Source organism: Saccostrea echinata, unplaced genomic scaffold (assembly GCF_033153115.1).
Source record: "Saccostrea echinata isolate AGI-Se365-2 ecotype Australia unplaced genomic scaffold, CSIRO_AGI_Sech_v1 ptg000005l, whole genome shotgun sequence".
Lineage (NCBI taxonomy): Eukaryota > Metazoa > Mollusca > Bivalvia > Ostreida > Ostreidae > Saccostrea > Saccostrea echinata.
Window position 1 is genome coordinate 11,537,218 of NW_026889754.1, and position 20,700 is coordinate 11,557,917.

At 33.9% G+C, this 20,700-nt stretch overlaps 2 pseudogenes; both read left to right on the plus strand.

The window, feature by feature from the left end:
* The first annotated feature begins 42 nt into the window (after positions 1 to 42).
* LOC133179657 (uncharacterized) lies at positions 43 to 7,855 on the plus strand (annotated as a pseudogene).
* Positions 7,856 to 12,764: 4,909 nt separating this feature from the next.
* Positions 12,765 to 14,098, plus strand: LOC133180054 (uncharacterized; annotated as a pseudogene).
* Positions 14,099 to 20,700: the final 6,602 nt, after the last annotated feature.

The window sequence follows — 20,700 nt, forward strand, 5'->3', positions numbered from 1 at the left end:
AAAAATATTCGGTCCGTTTATTCCGGAAGTGCGTCGTTCAACATGGCGGACTGTAAACAACGTCAAGACAGGTTGCCGGGAAAAGTTAAAGGGAAGTTTTGCAGCAAAGGCAGATCAAGGAAATCAGCGCATATGAGACAATTAAACAGTGTTAGCAAACAGGACAATGAGATAGTTTCTTACGAAGTTGACCATTCCTACATGGCAAACAACTTAACCTCTAATCCTGAAGCAGACGACATAGCTGGAGATGATCTTGGTGTTGGCCTATGCATCGAAACGTGTGGAACGGAGGAAGACGTCAGATGGAACGAGGGGCGGCGGATTGTGGAGCTCAAGTTCTTGGCAGACCAGCTGGTATGTAAACGGTGTAACAATCGTTTGCATTTATGTAACATCGTAAATGAAAAGCGGTATGGGCTCGGCAGTTTACTTTACATCAAGTGCGACAGTAGTATTTGTGAATTTACCAACACAGTGTGTACAGGAAAGAGGAACGAAAAAGGTGCCTTTGACATCAACTCAAAAGTAGCTCTGGGTAAGTCAAATTGTAACATGATGTACTTGTTTATCACTTGACATGAATATTTCAAACTTATTCCATCATAATTGCAATTTTCATAAATTCGAGTTTTTTTAAAATATTGATTATACATGTTTTCTAAATTATATCATAGATATGTTTTAATGTCTCTGATTATATTCAATTTATTTAATTACAAATTTAAAAAAAAAAAAGTAATTATTATAGAGAAATACCCTCCATTTTTTGCTATCTGTATTATAAATTGATTGCATGTATACATGTATTTTCTTCTTCTTCCCTTTGTGGAGTGTTACTCAAATTGAGTGTCAATACTCCATCATTTTGGGGGAGGGGCAGCAAGTAGTTAATATCCAGTATTGCTTATCTATTTTTCATGTAATTTATGCAACAATGCAACTGATAGGTAATATATATCATTAGTTAACTGTACAGGCACAATCAAAGATGTGCACCTTAAATTGGGGAATAATTCGATAGATCTAGATTGGAAGGATGGTACAAAGTACTACAAACTCAGGATAAGTGAGTTATGGCCCCAGCTGTCTTCCTACAGATTTCTTTATGCCATTTATTAATAATATGAATAGAGCACTTTCAAAGGTCCATTAGGGTTAGTCAGGAGTAATAAATGGCAGCGTTCAACTCCAAGTATGGGCCATACCAAAATTTACGAAAAATGTTATTTAGTGTTGCTCATACAATTGAAATTTAAAGTTGGTATGGATTGAATCTGCATGCAAGGTTTAAACAATGATCCTATGGATATCAATCCTTTATATGACCTTAAAAGTGCTGTAAAGATAATTAAAAAGTAAAATTGTTGAGCTGTTCAAACCGTATATATTGGGTCTTTATATATGAAAAGCTGGTAAAAATTAGATTTTTCAATCAGCTATAAATTTGGTTTTGCCTATTTTTTTTCAGCCATGATACATTCTGGTATGGGACCAACCCATGTTGTAAATTTTCTTAGCACCTGCAACATTCCACCTATTGATGCCACCACTTTGAGGAAGAAGGAAAAAGAGATCTCAGCTTCTATTGTTTGCCAGGCCAAGGAGTCGTGTCAAAGAGCAAGAGAAGAAGAAATGAATGCTACAGCAGACCAACTGGAATGTAGCTTTGATGCTGGTTGGCAGACCAGGGGGTCTGGCTGTCAGTATAATAGTAATACTGGTAATGTCATCATCTAAATTATGCTGATTAATGTTGAAAAGTGTAAAAAAAAAAATAAAATTTAGCAATTTATGGAGTGTAAACTACCCAAGCTATACACACATAAATTTATGCAATATTTTAATTAAAATACACACTTTGGAAAACATATTTTGATATCCATGGACTCCAGTTATATTTTTTGATATTATATGTTAGATAATATATTTCATCATGTATAGGTACAGTGATTAATTGTGTAATGACGTTGTTCCCCTATTCCATTGTATCGATCAGTTTAGAAATTAATCTCATTAATTAATATAACAGGTCATGCGAGCCTTATTGGTGTTCACAGTGGAAAAGTTCTTGAATATGATGTGAGATCAAAGATATGTCGAGTCTGTCAATACCATTTTGGTAGGAATGAAACGGTTCCAAATCATGACTGCAGCAGTAATTGGTCAGGTTTGTATGTTTTGAAACATTTTTGTATGTAAATGTCTTGTATGATATATTTATCAATAGAGGATATCTATATAGTGTGTTTTGATACTTTGCTTTATACAACTTGTTGAATGGTGTTTATTCGCGAGGCTTGCCGAGTGAATATTCACAATTTCAACGAGTTGGATAAGGCAAATATCAAAACACACAATTATAGATGTTCTATTTATCTCATACAATTTTCGTTTTTAACAAACTTTGAGATAATCCCTGTGAATCTATTGGGGGGGGGGGGGGTTAATATCATCCATCGCTGTAGCCTGTACATTGATAAATTTTGACATTTCACTGAAGTGTTACGAGTTTTTTTCTTGTTTTTAACGAAAACTTTTGCTTATTAGCATTCATTTGATAACAGAACTTTCACAATTAGAAGTTTTGATAAATTTACATCTTGAAGCGAGGCTGAGGGATTATGTCAAAACCGGAAGTGCCATTGATAAAGCATAGGTTTATCTTATGGGTAGTATCCACCACACGTATGAGATAAAATGAGCTATCCACTGTAATATTTATTAGGAATCACCAGTTATCTGTCTCTTAGTTTTTATTAATCATATTGATGATCGACACAAACATTGAAAGTTGGGCAAGCTAGTTCACCTTCTTAAGAAGCAAAAACCAAATTTCACTCTCACATTGAACAGTTTAAGAGTAAGTAGCTGTTTGAACGGCTTTTCCATTAATAATAACTTACCCGAAAGATAATGGGGTATTTTGAAATACAATGTACATGTATGTATAACATTTTGCAGATAAGGCAATGAGTGAAAAAAATGTAAATATAAGCATTGAATTAGTCTTTGATAGATGTATAAGTCTCAAAACTGCTTCAGTGCATGCAAACAAATTTTTATAATGAACAAACCTGCCTTAACTCATTATACCCCCGCTCCGAAAGATAGGGGGGTGTACTGTTTTACCCTTGTGTGTCTGTGTCTGTGTTTCTGTCCGTAGCAAATTTTTGTCACTGTTTTCTCAGAAACTTCTTATAACACTTGAAATTTTAGCACATTCTTTGTTTAGGCATGTTATATGGTGGGATTCATATTTGTACGAGTCTGATATCAACTTCCTGTTTATCCATGTGTCTGTCTCTATATATATATTAGGAATGGCAATTTCTAATCGGTTAACAGGTTACTCGAACCTGTAATTTTCTGAGAATTGAACAAAATTTGCATTTGATTTGATTGATGTTTCTTGATTTATAGGTTCTAGTAAGGCAATGGAACCAGATATGGCCTCAGCAATGTTAAATAGGATGAGGGAAGATGGATGTGAGGTCCAGACAATCCACGCAGACAATGATTCGACGACTGCTGCTCGGTTAAAGAATATGTTCCCATCTCTTCAAAAAAAAGCAGGATAAGAATCGCTTAAAGAAAAACTTGACCAAACAGCTTTATAAGCTCGCCAAGCTTTATAAACAACTCAAACCGGCTGGTACAATTTCCTATGTGGTCAGATGCTTTATGTATGCCATATCCACCAAACATACATCTGAAGAAGAACTGATGTCAAAATTGGAGATGGTTGTTCCTCATATGTTTGGAGACCATAGTCTATGTGAAGGGGCTACATGGTGTACATATCACAAAAATCCATTGACATTTAGGTAATTCTGAAATTTCCTGTAAATGTTACTTATAATATGGATAGTTTTTATTAATTAACACAGACTGGGGTATGTTTTGGATTTAATACATATAGCTGTCTAATTTATACTGTATAACCTGGAGTGGGGTAGTTAAGCTCTATAAACCATGAAGTGTGAATGTTGGAACCCAGGATATTATACAGTATAACTTGCATTGCTTGTAATAAAAACTCAATCCAAGAGGGCATGCAAAGTGAAATTTATTGAATTTAAATGGGGTATGGCATGAGTTATGATAAATAAAAACAAGGAGTCAACCCAGTACTAGCATGGCTCATATTTCTTAGTTTTAAGGAAAATGTGGCTATGCTGGAGGTCAGCTAGTAAATACTGCACAGTACTAGTGTGTAGATCTAATGCAAAATATTTATCATCACAGAATCTAAGGAGAAACCAGATAATATAGACCTATGTTGAAATATTATGCATTATTTTCTATCAAAATATTTTAGTTTCAAGCACCTATCTAAAGGCCAACCACTGTCTGGTGACCAGCTTAGAACTGAACTGGATAACATTACTGAAAACTATAAAAAGATGGCCTCACAGCTGCTGAAGCTGGGATCAACACAAAGTAATGAAAACTTTAACAATGTTGTGGCAAGCAAGGCACCAAAAAATAGGTATCTTGTAGTTATCTTTTTGTTTTTGTTTTTTTAAGTGTAACATCCATTACAATAAAGCTTAAATTTACATTAAAAATAATTACCGTATAATAATGTTAATACATTGTATTAGCAAATTGCCAAACACATGCATATAATATATATATACTATATTGACTTGTGACATATTATATCAAGTAAAAGAGGTCAAAGACCTGGATCCCAAAGCTATTAAATTTTAATAGTTTTAGTTCATATTTGAAAATAAAGATCATATGGAGGCACAGCATCACTGGCTACTAGAGTCTCTGCAGCAGTTTTACAGAAGAATATCGGGTACAGATACATTGAGGAGGTAATTGTTTTATGTTAAAAGTCCTCTGAGAGATTCATTTTTTTTTCTTTTTACAAAAAAGCAAGAATGTGTCTAAAGTTTTAATTATTGGGCTGTCATTAAAAATATACTTGTTTCTCGTAACCTGACCCACAAAATCTCAAGTTGGGTAGATAGGTAGGCAAATACCGTACTAGTAATTCTTTTTGACAGCAGTTTTGAAAATACATTTCTAAAATTAAATGGAATGATACATTTATAAATAAGTTAAGTACAAAAGAAAGCAATTTGTAAACGGCTAGAATACCATACAAATGCCGTTTAGACTCAACATTTAAGGTAAATTAATTCACAACTATTATTCAATCGACCTTGTGAAATATCTCATACCAGAGTAAATTTGTTGAAATTGAATACATTGTACATCTGTTTAAAAGTATCAGTATACAAAGACTGGACATCAGAGTATACTAGTATTTTTCATACAGGTCTACTGTCGGCTTCCAGTGCTTACATATGCAGTGTCCTTTTTCAAGGCAGTGGTTCTAGAGCATTTCATTTTGGAGTCTCGAAGTACGGAGCTATTTCTAAGTTGCAGGTTCAAATCCCAATGCGAGACGCTCTTCTATTGAGACCAAAAAAACTTCAGTCCAGTGTCGCAGTAGATACTGGCACGACAAAGATTCTTTACTGCTCAATGGCCTAAAGTGTTGTGTACAAGTCTAAATTTGGAGCCCTTTACCAGACAAATGTTCAAATAAATGTTATTGTTCCAGTAATTATCAAAAATATAAAATAAAAATAAATATTGGAATAATCTTATGAAAAAAACTTTCCAGTTGGCGCGTTTTTATTGGGTCGGTCGCGTTAGGGGAAAAAAAAAGATATTTTTTATTTTGGCCTTGGCAAATGCATGTATTGATAAACACAAATACATAAATATTAAACTGAAACAAGTTGCATCATAGCTTCCTTAAATTTTGTACAGAAATAGCTTAATTATACTTTTGTGTCAACCTCCTTGTGCACTGTTTATTTATTCCAAACATTATCGTAAAATGTTTAAAGTTGTCACTTTTCTACGATGAGCAGCCCTGCACAGGACTGTCAGTTTAAAAGTTATTGATCTAGTTTACTGAATTTTCTCTAAAGTGTAATTACAATCTTGTTTCAGGTAAACAGACAAAGTTTATTGTCTCCAGGAAAAGTTTCTAAGAGACATGGGATTACTATGGATAAAAAGAAGTTGTGGCACAAAAAAGACATGCATCTATCTCATTCAAAAGAAAACGCCTGTCATTAAAGGTATGTCTTTGTGTACAATTTATTCAAAGAGTAGGAGATGGTTGCTTGTGTGTTTAGTTCTGACACCTAATTTTTAAGCTGTAGTGAGTCTTTATCTTCAAAATATGTTTGCCATATATTATAGTTTTCAAAAGTAATGCATTATTTTTCAACTTTTCAAGAAGCAACAATCTTTTTATGCCATGACTTTAGACCAAAGCTTGTTTATACTGGATTATGCATAGAATGTCAATATATAACATGTAATTTCATATACTGTTATATAACTTTTTATGGTCTGCTGGTGGTCTGCTGGTGCCCTAATAATAATCACTGTCTTTCCTCCTGTCTCTCTTGTGTCGCATTTCAGAGAATTTTTATCTCCCCTTTGTCAAATGTGGATCAGCCTTCAGCTTGTCTCCAATAGAGAGCTCATGTATTATGGGTGTGCCACACTCTAGATCTTGAACCATGTTTAAATGTCAAGGTCAAAGCAGATCTCTCTATATCTATTTATTTACTTATCTTCTTTTCCCATGGCCCAATCTGGTTCATACTTTACCCAAAGTGTGTACATTAATTAGAGTGCAATTGAAAGGTCAAACTCCAAATAAAGTCATGGTAATTATCTTGAATAAAAGTTGTTCTTTTTGAGATGGTCATCAAATCAATGATATGTATAGTTATGATCATAAATGTACACATCAACATCAGATAATCCTTAATGTTTGCAAATAAGTGTATATATGTTCAAGATCACAGTCGGGATTTTTCAAAGGGGGAAAAGGACATATCTTCTAGAATCATTTCTTGTATACTTTTTTTTCCTCTTTAAGAAAAGAAAACACGAGAGAGAATCAAAAAATTGCCTGAAGGAAGGAAAAACATATGAGCCATGCATCAGTACATCAGAAGTCAACTCTTGTGACCTTGAAACTATACCCGGTAAGCGTGAATTCAATGGTGAAGAAAATATTGTGGCCTTTGATCTGGAAACTACAGGACTGTCTCGCAGCAGTGATATTATCCAGCTAGCAGCTTTTGATGGGAAAGAAGAGTTCAATATTTATATTTCTCCTTCTCAGCAAATTACAAAGAAAGCAAGTGAAATCACAGGACTGAAGTATGACTTTGACCTTGGATGCATGTTCTCCTTAGGAAGAGAAGTAGAATGCGTAGATATTAGACTTGGTCTCCTAAAAATGATAGAGTATCTCAGTAAGCGTGAGAAAACAATTCTTGTGGGACATAACATATTGTCATTTGACATTCCAATTCTCTGCAAGACACTCCAAGTTCACAATCTTTTGCAGGAATTTCTTCTCCATGTCGATGCCTGTTTAGACACACTTAGACTTGCACGTAAATTGTTCAGTAAGGAGACTGTGGGAAATTACAAACAGCAGACCCTGGTGCAGGTTCTTTTAGGGAAATCCTATCAAGCGCATGATGCTCTTGCTGATGTTAAAACTCTTCATGAGCTTTTTGTATCAAAGTTTACATTCAGAGAAACAGATGCCTTTCCTTTCAATTTCCATGCTCTGCAGAAATCATTTGGGCCAGTTGTTGAAAGAAAGCTGATTTCAAATGCCAATTCTAGAAAACTTGCCAATTCTGGTCTTGGACTTGGACACCTCTACCTGGCATACCACAGAGACAATGATACAGGAGTAAAGTCTGTGTTATCAGAACATGGTTTTAATGCAAAAACGTCAAAACGCATTAATGCATACTTTGAGAAACAGGAAGAGTAACACAGTGAAAAAGTGTTCAGTGGTTTGACATAAAGTTCAGTGGTATAATATTGTGAAACTAGTCTAATTGGAACCTCATGCAATTTGCAATTCTTTGTTTCCTCATGGAAAATGTAATATTTAAAACTGTGAGAGAAAATTTGCATGTATAATCCATAAATTTTTCTGATTATTAACATGTAAATACATAGCTACCCAGATCAAATCAGGTGTATAAAGATATTTGTGATTGTTACTTCAATAGATTATAACTGTTTAAACAAATTTTGTTTTTTCCGTTTTTTTTTTTTGTTTTGTTTTTTTGTGCTGTGTGAGTGTTAAGTCGGGTGCGGCAATGGGCCGCTCCACATGTAGACCTTAATTTTTAAAATTTCATGTTTAATTTGATGTGCTAGCGTTCAGTCAGATGTGTCATTGGGCCTCTCCACATGTAGAACTTTGTTATTTTTTTTTCTAATTTCATGTTTAATTTTTTGTGGGTGTTTAGTCGGATGAGGCAATGGGCTGCTCCACATGTAGACCTTATTTTCTTTTATCAAATGTCATGTTTAATTTGTTGGGTGAGTTTTCAGTCGGATGCGGCAATGGGCCGCTCCACATGTAGACATTATTTTTTTCAAATTTCATGTTTATATTGTTGTGTGAGTGTTCAGTCGGATGCGGCAATGGGCCGCTCCACATGTAGAAATGTATAAATTTTTTTTTTTTTAAATTTCATGTTTCATTTCCTGTGTGAGTTACCTTGACTTTATATTGTTATCAAACCAGCTCAGTAATGCGTATAATAGTAAAATTACATTTGAATTACTTTTGTTCAATTTAAAAGATTTCTCAATGATATTCATGCAACAGAATTAAGTATGTGTGTTGTGCAATGATATGTCAAATAGCTTGCTTTTGTTTTGACTAAGAAACGAGCACATATATTTAATATATTTTTACATAATAATTATTTTTTTATGTGGCAATAAAATAAGATAAATGTTGAAAATGTGGGTATTTAGAGTTTAATCATTATTTGTATCTTCAGGAGTGAAAAGCAAGGAATTGGTGGATGGGTGGGTTGGGGGACAATGTGCTGTCTTTATTTGCCCTCAATGTGGAAATAAATCAAATAAAGTGAAATTTTCCATTGCATACTAATGTTTTCTCTTAATTAACAACCAAGAAAATGTAATGAATAATGATAAATTTTTATTGAGTACATTTTATGTTGGAAAATAAATTTTAGATTGAGAGGAAAGGGGAGGTAACTCTTAACCCCATGGCTTGATAATTACCTGGTAATCATCATTGCCAAGTTCATATTTTCACTTATCATTATTACACATTGCTTTGAACTAATAATTACTTCCATCAATTATATTTTTCATAAAATCACTTTGATTTGTGATAAATAGCAAGTCAATCATTATTCTTCTTTTTCAAGACTGGAAAACAAGGAAAGGGGGGGGGGGGTGTCAGTGGACCATGTGCTGTCTTTATTTACCCTCAATGTGGTCAAGATTTTTTGAGTGAGGAACTGTATTGGACTTATCTTTCATGTAATAATAAAAAATTAAAAATCTATTGGACAGATATTTTTTTATGTCTGAAAAATGGTATAATTTGTATGGATGAAAATAGTCGGATTTGTTCAATCTAAACATTATAATGTGCACCGTTCTCTTATTATATTTCTGTTCAAGCAATCTATTGTTGAAATAAGTTTATAATATCACTTTTGTTTGGAAATAATTTTAAATTATGCTTGCATATTGTATAATAAATTTTTTATGGGTCTTTTTATGTTGGATACTGAATTTTAGATTGAGGGGAAAGGGGAGGTAACTCATCACCCCGTAGCTCGATAATTTACCCTCAATGCCATGTTCATATTTCCACTAAATGTCCATTACATATTCCTTTATGCCATGTGAAAATTTCAGCAAAATCTATTGGAAGGTTTTTTTTTGGGTCAGGTGTCCTTAGCTACCTTAAGCTAGGTTGTCGTAAATTACATGTATATGTAGGTCGTGATAATCACTAAAAATTCTCATACAGTGTAACTTAAGTTTCGTTTTACAGATCATTTATAATTTACTTCCATGCTATAAATCATTGTTTTATAAGGCGAGATTAACGGAAGACTTATAAAAAAAACAACAACAACAGTCAAAAAACCAAAACAAACAAACAAAAACTAATAACTGGTCCACTGATAAGAATATATTATTTTTTGATGAAGTTGTTTTCAAATACATGTAAATGATTATTTGAATAGTTTGTGTTCCTTACTGGTTCATGACACCCCCCCCCCCCCCGCCCCACTACATACATGTACATACTGGAGCGGCATGTTAACAAACAAAATTCTTAATGTTTAAAAATAAATAAAAACAAGATAGAAAACAAACAAAACAAGAATTTAATAACTGTAAACTCACATGATTAAGTAGATGAAATTAAGATAATAACGCCCGATGTTTTGTTTTCTTTTTAAATTATTATTCTTTTATTTCGATGAGCCCCCCACCCCTCTCCGTACTTGGATTGTTTTCTATGGGCCGGTTGTAACGATTTTAATTTCAAATAATATACAGTGTTCTCTCTCTCTTTCTCTCTCGTAAAACTATTTTACTGATTTTCAGCATTCAGGTGGCAGCAAATTGCATGAACATGTACTATGTAATGAAAAAATATATGTACGTATTAAGGAATCTTTGCAAGTTCAATTTACTAATGTTGGAATTACGTGTACTTTTCATGCACAAGTACAAAACGTACCCGTCTGGTATTTTTTTTTATATCCATACAAAGTATTTCGAAAATTACATGTAGTACATGTAAGAGGTTCGCGAACATGTAAACCTGTATAATTATATATATCGACGCGAAGTAAAGTGATAAGCATTTTTGCGTTTTTTAGTTTTTTTTTTTTTTTTTTTTTTTTTTTTTTTTTTTTTTTACTGACTTGCAAGTAGTTACAAAAATTCAAAATCATACAATGTAAGGCCTACATGTAGGATAATTAGAATTGACAAAATAATCTTTCCCTATATACATGTATTTAAATCAAGTTATTTATTAAACTTTGGTAAAAGATAAATTAAAAAAAATATATATCATAGTAGTTAAAAAAATGGGATTTTTTTCTCCAATTTACGTATTGAAATACTGCACATTTATACTGTATACAATGTACATTTAATTTTTTTTTTCATGATCACTTATTTAGATCGATAATTTCGATGTTGATCTGGATAAATTAAAACGTGCATGTAAATTGAAATAATAAATAAAAAATAATTAAATTAAAGCACGTACATGTTCTTAAACTGTATCTTGAGATAATAAAATTCTATATTTTATCGAAGACCAGGTTTTTTTTTCATTCTTTTTTCTTTAGTAACAATTGTTCTAACCATTAATATCTTCTTTTTTCTATTAGGAATTTAAGAATTTATTGTCTGATAAATTTATGCAATGTATATTTATATATTAATGGATTTTAAAATTATAAAGAAAATAAATATGTAACTATACATGTAACATGCTACCTGGATAGTAAAAATATATAATGTATTAATAGATTTTAAAAATAAAAAATAATGAAAATAGATCTGTAAATATTGCATGTTGTCTGGAGAATTAAAATATATAAATGTAAAATCATGTTTAAAAATCATATTAATAATATTTTTACATTCTACATTCACACGCTTTGCTTGTACAATGTTTACAAACTGGCATGTTGACTGGTCGATGCTCTGATGGTCAACGCATTTTATCACTTATCCTGATTGACAGACCTGTTCGGCATGTTGATTGGTGGACGCACTGATGAGTTAATCGCAAAATCCTGATTGACAGCTCTGTTAGCAACACCGAACGCGCGTTCGCTTTCTGGGACCGCTACTGAATTTGGGGTTCGCTTTCTGCGTTCGCTATGGGTCCGCTCTGGGTTCGCTACGGGTGCGCTCCGGGTTCGCTCGGGGTCAGCACTAGCGGACACCAAGCGAACCCGAAGCGAACCCAGAGAGCGAACCCGGGGTGCGCTCTGGGTTAGCTTTCTGTTAGGTTGTGTCTGGTCGGTACTGTAAATGTAATGTTATTTTCATTTTTTCATTAGAAGCTAACAAGTATTTGATCATTCTTCTTTCTGGCTATTTTTCTTTATTTACTTCATTCAAAGGAACAACTGGTCTGCTTCTGTGCATTTTATGACAGATACAAATTATGTGTGAAATTGTATGCAAGATCTAAAAATATAGAACCAAGGTGCACAGTTGACAATATATTATTTACATGCCACAAAATTATTTATTCTTACTTCCAATTGATGGTAATTATAGTATAAACCACTCACAGCTTCAATAAAACAATTGCACTTACGGACAAGAGTGTTGGTAAAATGGGTAGGCAAACCCAGGCCGGGGCAAATTAAAACCCGGGGCTATTCGAGTTTTTTTTTAATTTTCTTCGCTAATATTGCACCAATTGTTTGGAAATTTTCAGATTATGTTTCTTAAAGGTTCTTGGGTATTCGTTGTAAATATCACCTTGAAATACACAGGATTTTGGATTTTCTAGGCGATTGTTTATTTCCTAGTTGGTAAAATGGGTACAGTATACGGTTTACGGTATTTTTAACTTATGGGTCAATAAGTCAATATTTGTGTGGGTTTTTCCGATGATTAACACGGCATATTAACTATAACTAATGAGTTTTACATCGCAAACTGCTATAACTATGCAAAATTTACACATTTTCAGAAAAACTGGGACATTAAAACCGGATCCGATCACCCAGGGCAAACCCCAGCTCTAACCACATGGAGGTATCCTCACATTAATATTCATATAATTATGTGAACTTTCCTTAAATGATTTTTTATATCAATAAAAATGAAATAAAAGCTGTCTACAAATAATTGGGATTAAATATATTTATAAATGGTATCGGAAACACGTGGTGTTGTTTGTTTACGTGTTTAGGAAGTATTTATAGTATCTAAGATTTGATTGGGTTTTAACGATTGATATGAGTTCAAATGAAATCGTGCGGAACAGGTAGTTACCTGTGTCCAGGTATTAAGAACTAGAGGTTATTCGAGGTTTCGCTGCGCTTAGTGCAACAAGTAAAAAGTCGAATAGATGTCTCGGCAAAAAACAGATTTCTTGGCCCAATACCGGGAGGAAGATGAGTCTCTAGACGAAACTCTACTACAAGAAACCGCTGGTGAACAGAAAACCACTCGCAGAACGGCAAATTCTGCGGAGACCTCTGGACACTCTAGCCCCCGTGTAAGTGCGGACTTGGCCGATACCTTCAACCTGTTCAAGTCATACCTGGACAACAAACTAGATACTCTCAAGGAGGAACTCTCTACGGGTAACGACATTGAAAATTTAACAAAAACCATTAAAAAAGAGGGCTGTAAAATTCAAGAGTGAAGGGAACAAAATTCAGTTTAACTTTAATTCTGAAATATTGGGTGATTTGAATAAACTTAAAAAGCGCATTTCAGATTCTTCCACTTTGAGCATCGTTAGAGAGCTCATTTCCAAGATTACTAAGCGTAACAAGCTCATCAGGATTGCCGATAAATCTCCGGCCGGGTGGTCGACAGTCCGTGAGTATGAAAGTGATGATTTGGCGTCCGACTCTGAGGACGAAAAACGTCTACGTCAAGCTGAAAACCGAGCATTACGAGCTATCAAGGAAAAACGCCGTTTTCAGCCATACTCCAAGTCTGGTTCTGCAACAACTTCGCTACCTGATGGTAGGTCTGGTGGTTCTGGCCGTAATTTTCGTCCCTACAAGCGTAAGGAGGCCTCTCCATACGACGTGTGCTACAACTGCCATAAGCTCGGCCATTGGAAATCCGCATGCACTGCCCCAGCCAGAACCAACAACCCAAGCACAAGCTCGTCAACCCAGTGATTATGAAAATCAGTATGTATATTTCGTTGATGAATCTATTTTTACTGATCAGTTTGAATCATTCGTATAGCAAGTAAATTATTTTGAAAATTTACCTGATATTGGTAAAGGGGTGAAGGCAGTTTACGCAAACATTTTGAGTTTTGGAAGTCCATAAGCACTAATGAGTTCATATTAGATACTATCAAAAATGGTTATGTTATTCCTTTTGTTACAGTACCACCACGCATGAGACTGAATAATAACAAATCTGCAATGAAAAACCAACAATTTGTTGATCAGTCTGTTTCAGATCTTCTTGAGAGCGGCTGCGTACAAGAGGTTCCCTTTCAGCCACATGTGGTCAGTCCACTAAGTGTTGCAGAAAATAAAGGGTCTGGTAAAAAGAGACTTATTCTGGATTTGAGTCAATTGAATTATTTTGTAGACAAAAGAAAAGTAAAGTTTGAAGACTGGCGTATTGCTTTGAATTTTTTCAATAAAGATTGTTTTCTGTTTAAATTTGATCTAAAGTCAGGCTATCACCACATAGATATTTGTAAAAGTCAGATTACTTTCCTTTCATTCAGTTGGAAAGATAAGTTTTATTGTTTCAATGTTTTACCTTTTGGTCTAACGTCTGCGCCTTATATTTTTACCAAGTGTCTAAGACCCATCGTGAAGTACTGGAGAAGCTGCGGAATTGACATTGTTTTGTATCTGGACGACGGTCTTGGTTTTGGTAAAGATTTACAAACGTGTGTTAAAGCATCAAATTTAGTTCAAGAGACTTTAGAAAAAGCAGGTTTGCAAATTAATATTGAAAAGTCTATTTTTCAGCCTGTCCAGTGTTTGGAGTGGTTAGGGTTGGTATGGGATACCAGTGTATTTTCTCTACGTATACCTGAAAGACGACTTTCTGATGCTCAGAACTCGATAGAATTTCTTATTGATAGATTTCCCAACTTTACAGCTCGAGATCTCGCAAAAGCGGCTGGGAAAGTTATTTCCATGTCACCAGTTGTTGGTAATGTAACAAGTTTGATGACCAGACACATTTATTTAGCTATAGAGAGCAGAAGTCATTGGGATTGTTTAATCTTTTTTTTTTTATTTTCCAGAAGCAGTAAAATCAGAGTTGCAGTTCTGGAAGGAAAATCTTAATAAGTTGAATCAGAAACTGTTAGTTAAAGACTCGTTACCAATAACGCTTGTGTTTTCAGATGCCAGGGACGTTGCAGCTGGTGCATATACTGTAGAAGCTGACGAAAAGGTTTTTCATAAAACTTGGTCATTGAATGAATCTGTTATGAGCTCCACGTGGAGAGAACTTAAAGCTATACAGTTAGCTTTAGAGTCATTTGCCAGTTCATTTATTGGAAAGAGTTTACTTTGGCATACTGACAATAAAAATTGTGTTAAAATTGTACAACGAGGTAGCACTAAATTACATTTACAAGATTTAGCTTTAGACATTTTTTCTAAATGTGTTGAAAATTCTATTTCGTTGAAAATTTGTTGGATACCTAGATACAAAAACACAAAAGCAGATTATTTGTCTAATTTAGTCGATTATGAAGATTGGCAAACAACTCAAGAGTTTTTTTAGTTTTGTTGACCAAATGTGGGGTCCTCATACTATTGATAGATTTGCAAGTGTGTATAACACAAAGTTAACGAGGTTTAACTCCCTTTTTTGGTACCCGGAGACTGAAGCAGTTGATGCTTTTACCCAAAACTGGTGTTTTGAAAATAATTGGTTAGTACCACCTATTTGTCTTGTGAGTAAAGTTATAAAACATGTAATAGCGTGTAAATGTGTGGGTACATTAATTGTTCCAAAATGGCCGTCTGCAGCATTTTGGACGTTACTGTTTGATGAAAATATGAAGTATAAACAGTGTGTAGTTGATGTTCTGGAATTTTCTCCATATCAGAATATTTTTATGCATGGCAAAAATCTGTACAGCCTGTTTGGCTCTGACAGCTTTAATTCCAGAGAATTAGTTGTAAGACTCAGTGGAGTCTGATAGACATGGCCTTAGAAGGCATGGTCTGTGTACATATTAATGTTTGAATTTATTTTGTGTTTATTATGACAAGGCCAAGTTTATGGCAAGGTCAAGTTTTATTATTAGATTGACATGGCCCTTAATTAGAATGCATTTCTTTTTAAGCTGGCACGGTCAGGAATGGAAAGACAAGGTCGTGCTTATCGACAAGGTCTACTGCGACAAGGCTTGGGTTTCCAAGCATGGTCGGTAATATGACTTTTATTTTAGTTTTGCAGATGTTTTCAAAACTGGAAATTGGATTTCGTTACGGAGGACCTCTCATCCCTCCTTACAATCGCTGACAAAGAAACTTCCGGATTTAATCATGAATTCCAAGGCTGAAAACACAAGAAAAACGTACGGATATGCTTTCAATAAATTTCGTAAGTGGTGTTTTACACATAATATTTCATATCTTCCTGCAACGGATTTCCATGTATCGTTATACTTAACAAGTCTCAGTAATACATGTAGCAGTGCAGGGACAATTGACGAGGCTTTTTATGCAATTAGTTGGGCGCATAAATTGGCGGGATTTCCTGATCCCTGTTCATCCGAACTTACCATTTCAGCCAGAGAGGGATGCCATAGAACTATCGGAAAACAGTTGATAAATAAAAAAGAACCTATTACCTCCAATATACTGAAACAATTGTGTGCTGTTTACGGAGGTGAATCGTGTTCTTTGTTAGATATTAAAATATGTTGTATGTGCTTATTAAGTTATGCTGGTTTTTTAAGATTTTCAGAACTTGTTCATTTGAAGAGATCAGATATATGTTTTTATGACAATTATATGACTCTTACTATTCAGAAAAGCAAAACAGATCGTTATAAAGAGGGGAGCAATGTAGTTGTGTCATGTACGAATGAAATTACATGTCCTGTGAGAATGACCAGAAGATATCTCAGTCTAGCAAACATTAACGACCAATCTAATGAATATTTGTTTAGATCTATCACTTATTGTAAAAGTTCTAACACATACAAATTAAGAGGAGAAAAGTGCTTGTCATATACAAGGGCTACAGAGATTCTTCTGGACGCGCTCGCATCATTGGGTTTAGATAGAACTAAGTTTGGTCTGCATAGTCTTCGCGCTGGCGGGGCTACTGCAGCGGCCAACCATGGTGTTTGTGATAGACTATTTAAAAACATGGCCGGTGGAAATCTGATACTGCTAAAGACGGATATGTGTCAGGAAATCTTAGACAGCAACTGTCAGTTACGAAAAATTTGGGTATATAAAGTGTGGGTTTTTGCTTCTGTCTTTATTGGTCGAGGTCTGTTGCACAGACGCAGGCGATGCCGTTCCTAAAGATGTGTTGGAGTTTTGAATTTATAAATAATTTATGTTCGGTTGAACTGGTGAATTAGAACATAAATATATTTATAAATGGTATCGGAAACACGTGGTGTTGTTTGTTTACGTGTTTAGGAAGTATTTATAGTATCTAAGATTTGATTGGGTTTTAACGATTGATTCAAATGAGTTCAAATGAAATCGTGCGGAACAGGTAGTTACCTGTCTCCAGGTATTAAGAATTTGAGGTTATTCGAGGTTTCGCTGCGCTTAGTGCAACAAGTCCCCGCCCACCCACCCTTCTTTCTAATGTATATATCTGATATGATTTAATATTTTCGTTTTTTATTTTGTAGAATGTTGTTTCAAAGAAGAATATTTAAAATATTGTAACATTTATGTGTAATAAATATCTGTTGCACAGACGCAGGCGATGCCGTTCCTAAACATGTGTTGGAGTTTTGAATTTATAAATAATTTATGTTCGGTTGAACTGGTGAATTAGAACATAAGTTCACTTTTTTTCGGGTGACAAATAGTAATGTTACTGGTACAATTATTCCGGATTTTTCAGGTTTGTCCCGGGTGATCGGATTCCGTTTTAATGACCCGGTTTTTCTTAAAACGTGTAATTTTACGAAGCAATAACAATTACCAATGAAGAAATACTAATTTATAGTTAATATATAATCCTGAACATCAGAATGATTCATAACTTTATTGATGTCAGAAAACGTAAAATGTTGACTTTGGTAACAGCCTACTTATTTTACCAACTTGGAAATCAACAATCGACAAGGAAATCTAAAATACTGAGTATTTCAAGGCAATTTTCATACCGAATACAAATAAACCTCTAACAAACATAATCTGAAATTTTCAGCTGGATTGATAAAGTATTACAACAGAAAATTAAAAAATCTCGAATAGCCCCGGTTTTTAATTTGCCCCGGCCCGGGTTCGCCTACCCATTTTACCAACACTCCGGACAAAACCCCTTTCTATTTCACCAGAATTTCCTCTATAATATCTAATATACGGTACTATTGAGTATACCCTTGGAATTGGACGCATTGGTTTTGGCACGGGACTCATTGTTGTCATCAAGAGGGGTCCTTTGGACCCATGATAACCATTTTCAAAATGAATCACTATGTTAAACATGTTAAAATGTCAATAAAAATACTTAATTGTTAAGAAACACACAGTCCACACTCATTTGAACACAAAATACAACATTCTTTTTTATGCTAGGTTTTTGTTATAAATAGGCCTGTCAACATGCGAGCTTCTTAGGACTTACAGACAGGGTCCCAAACATGAGTTTGGCCTAGACGCACTGAGGGCCCCCAAATACCTAGTTTACTAAATTCAAACATCGCCCCGTAGCTCCAATTCCTGGAACTGCCCCTGGTGTGTTTGTTTAATGTTAATTGGTTATACGGGGCATGCAGATAATCATGATAATACCCTCTCCCCCCCCCCTTTTTTAACACACACTAACTCCAACACAGATCAATGCTTTGCTTGAAGCGATTCATGTAAGCCTAAGTAAATTATGTCTCGTGTGTATAATCTGTGTTTTTTTTTTTTTTTTTTTTTTTTTTTTTTTTTTTTTTTTTTTGGTTTTGTTTCGTTTTTTCCAATTATTTCAAACTTGGCGCATTCCTAGAATGCGCGGGAAACGTGGAAATTCAATTCATTACTTATGTAATAGAGAGAAATTTTATATGTTTTAAAATATTATTTTCAGGAATTTTGTTTGACTTCAAATATTAATTATTTTCAGAGTTTTAAATTGAAATGTGTTAATAAAGATTTATTTTATTTCATTCAAACTATAAAGGTAAGTGATTTGTTATTCTATTATTTATTAAGTCAGACAGGTAAAGTACTAGTTATCCTTCTTTAGGATTTACCTGTAGCTGTATTACTATTTATAGATCTTTTCAGTAAGTGGTCATTCTGGACTGGTCACATGATTTTTAGGAGGGAATTTTTATTGTTCAATATTACTGGTTTTCATGCCCAAGCGTACAGATGGGTGTGAGGGTGTTCTTAGAGCTTTGAAGTTTCTTTGAGCTGATTTTAATGTTCTTAAAATTGAAAATATTTTTGGATCAAGTGATTTTCTACAATCAGGTTAGTGTTTAATTCAGGTTTTCACTATTTCTATATTTTCCCTACTTTACCTACTTTGAGTGAATGTTTGAATGTTAGGCAGTATGAGGGAGTGAATGTCTTCTGTGAGATTTGTATGAAAGCTGTAAATAATTTATGTAAATATAATAGTATTAAATATAGAGTTTATTTTATTCCTAAATAATATATAATGAAATTAGAAAGGAGAATATGTGTGCATTGAAGTTATAAAGTTTTGAAGTATACAAATTCCTAAAGTATTCATTTTTATAAATAATTCCTTACTTTGAACAACATATCATTTCTTTTACATTTAGAACACCATGTATTACTCTGAAATCTAGGCAGGTTATTTTCATACCAGACCTTTGCACCTCATGGGAGGTAAGGTTAATTGTGTGTTGGTAGAAAAATAAATTATCCGTTACATTTCAATATTGATGTCTTACAAAATTATTTTTCAAGTATTTAAACTCAATTTTTCTTATTTGTTTAATTCATGTAACTTGAAAGTTTTGCATGAGTAACTGGTTATTTTAAATTTATTTAGTTTGTGTTCATCAGAAACTAAGAATATTATAAGCTTATGTATAATTAGTTTATGGGAAATATTGTTGTATGAAAGGATTATAGTTATTTTGGTAAATTTTGGTTTTATTCGATTTCATGACTTCTTTGCTTGTTAAAAATCTGCATGCAGAGTTATTGTTCTTGTATTTATAACTTTTAAACGCATTGCAGGGTCATTGAATGAATGAATGAATGTCATGGTAAACACCAACACTACAATAAAACCCACTTAACCAGGAATGGTTTTTTGTTGTTTCATTTCCACCCCGGTTTCACTTACTCATCTCCAATATTAAACAGGGGGTCATCTGGTTCCTCGCCCAGTGCATCTTGCAGCAAAAGATCTAAAGCATCTTCTTCATCTGATGAGATGAGGTCATTCGCCATCATAAATTATATCAAAGGAATGTTACGAGCAAGTTGTTTACAAACAAATGCAGCGTCGTTTCAGCGGAAACACGGTATTTTTTTTCTCTTGATATGCACCATAGTGCAATCGGCCACATAGTTATGCAACATGCATCTTTTCATTTTAATAACACTTAATTAACTTTTAAAAGTAATATTATTTGTTTTTGTATACAACATAGAAATTTTCACATAAATTTTCACATAAACTGAGAAAAGACAATTTATGGCATGAGCTTCATGTTCAAGGTTTGACATCCAACGAAATCGGCTCTGTGATCGAAGCGATCCCGATTTTCGTCGTGAAATTATGCGGAAGTCATTTTTTTAAATTACCATAATTCAGACAATATTTAGAGTTATAAGATTAATGAAGACTTGCTGGAAAGGAAATTTCCTCTACTTTTCTGGGCTATTTTTTGTCTTCACTATTTCAATAAAGAAATGTAATGTGACGTTTATCGGGATTGAT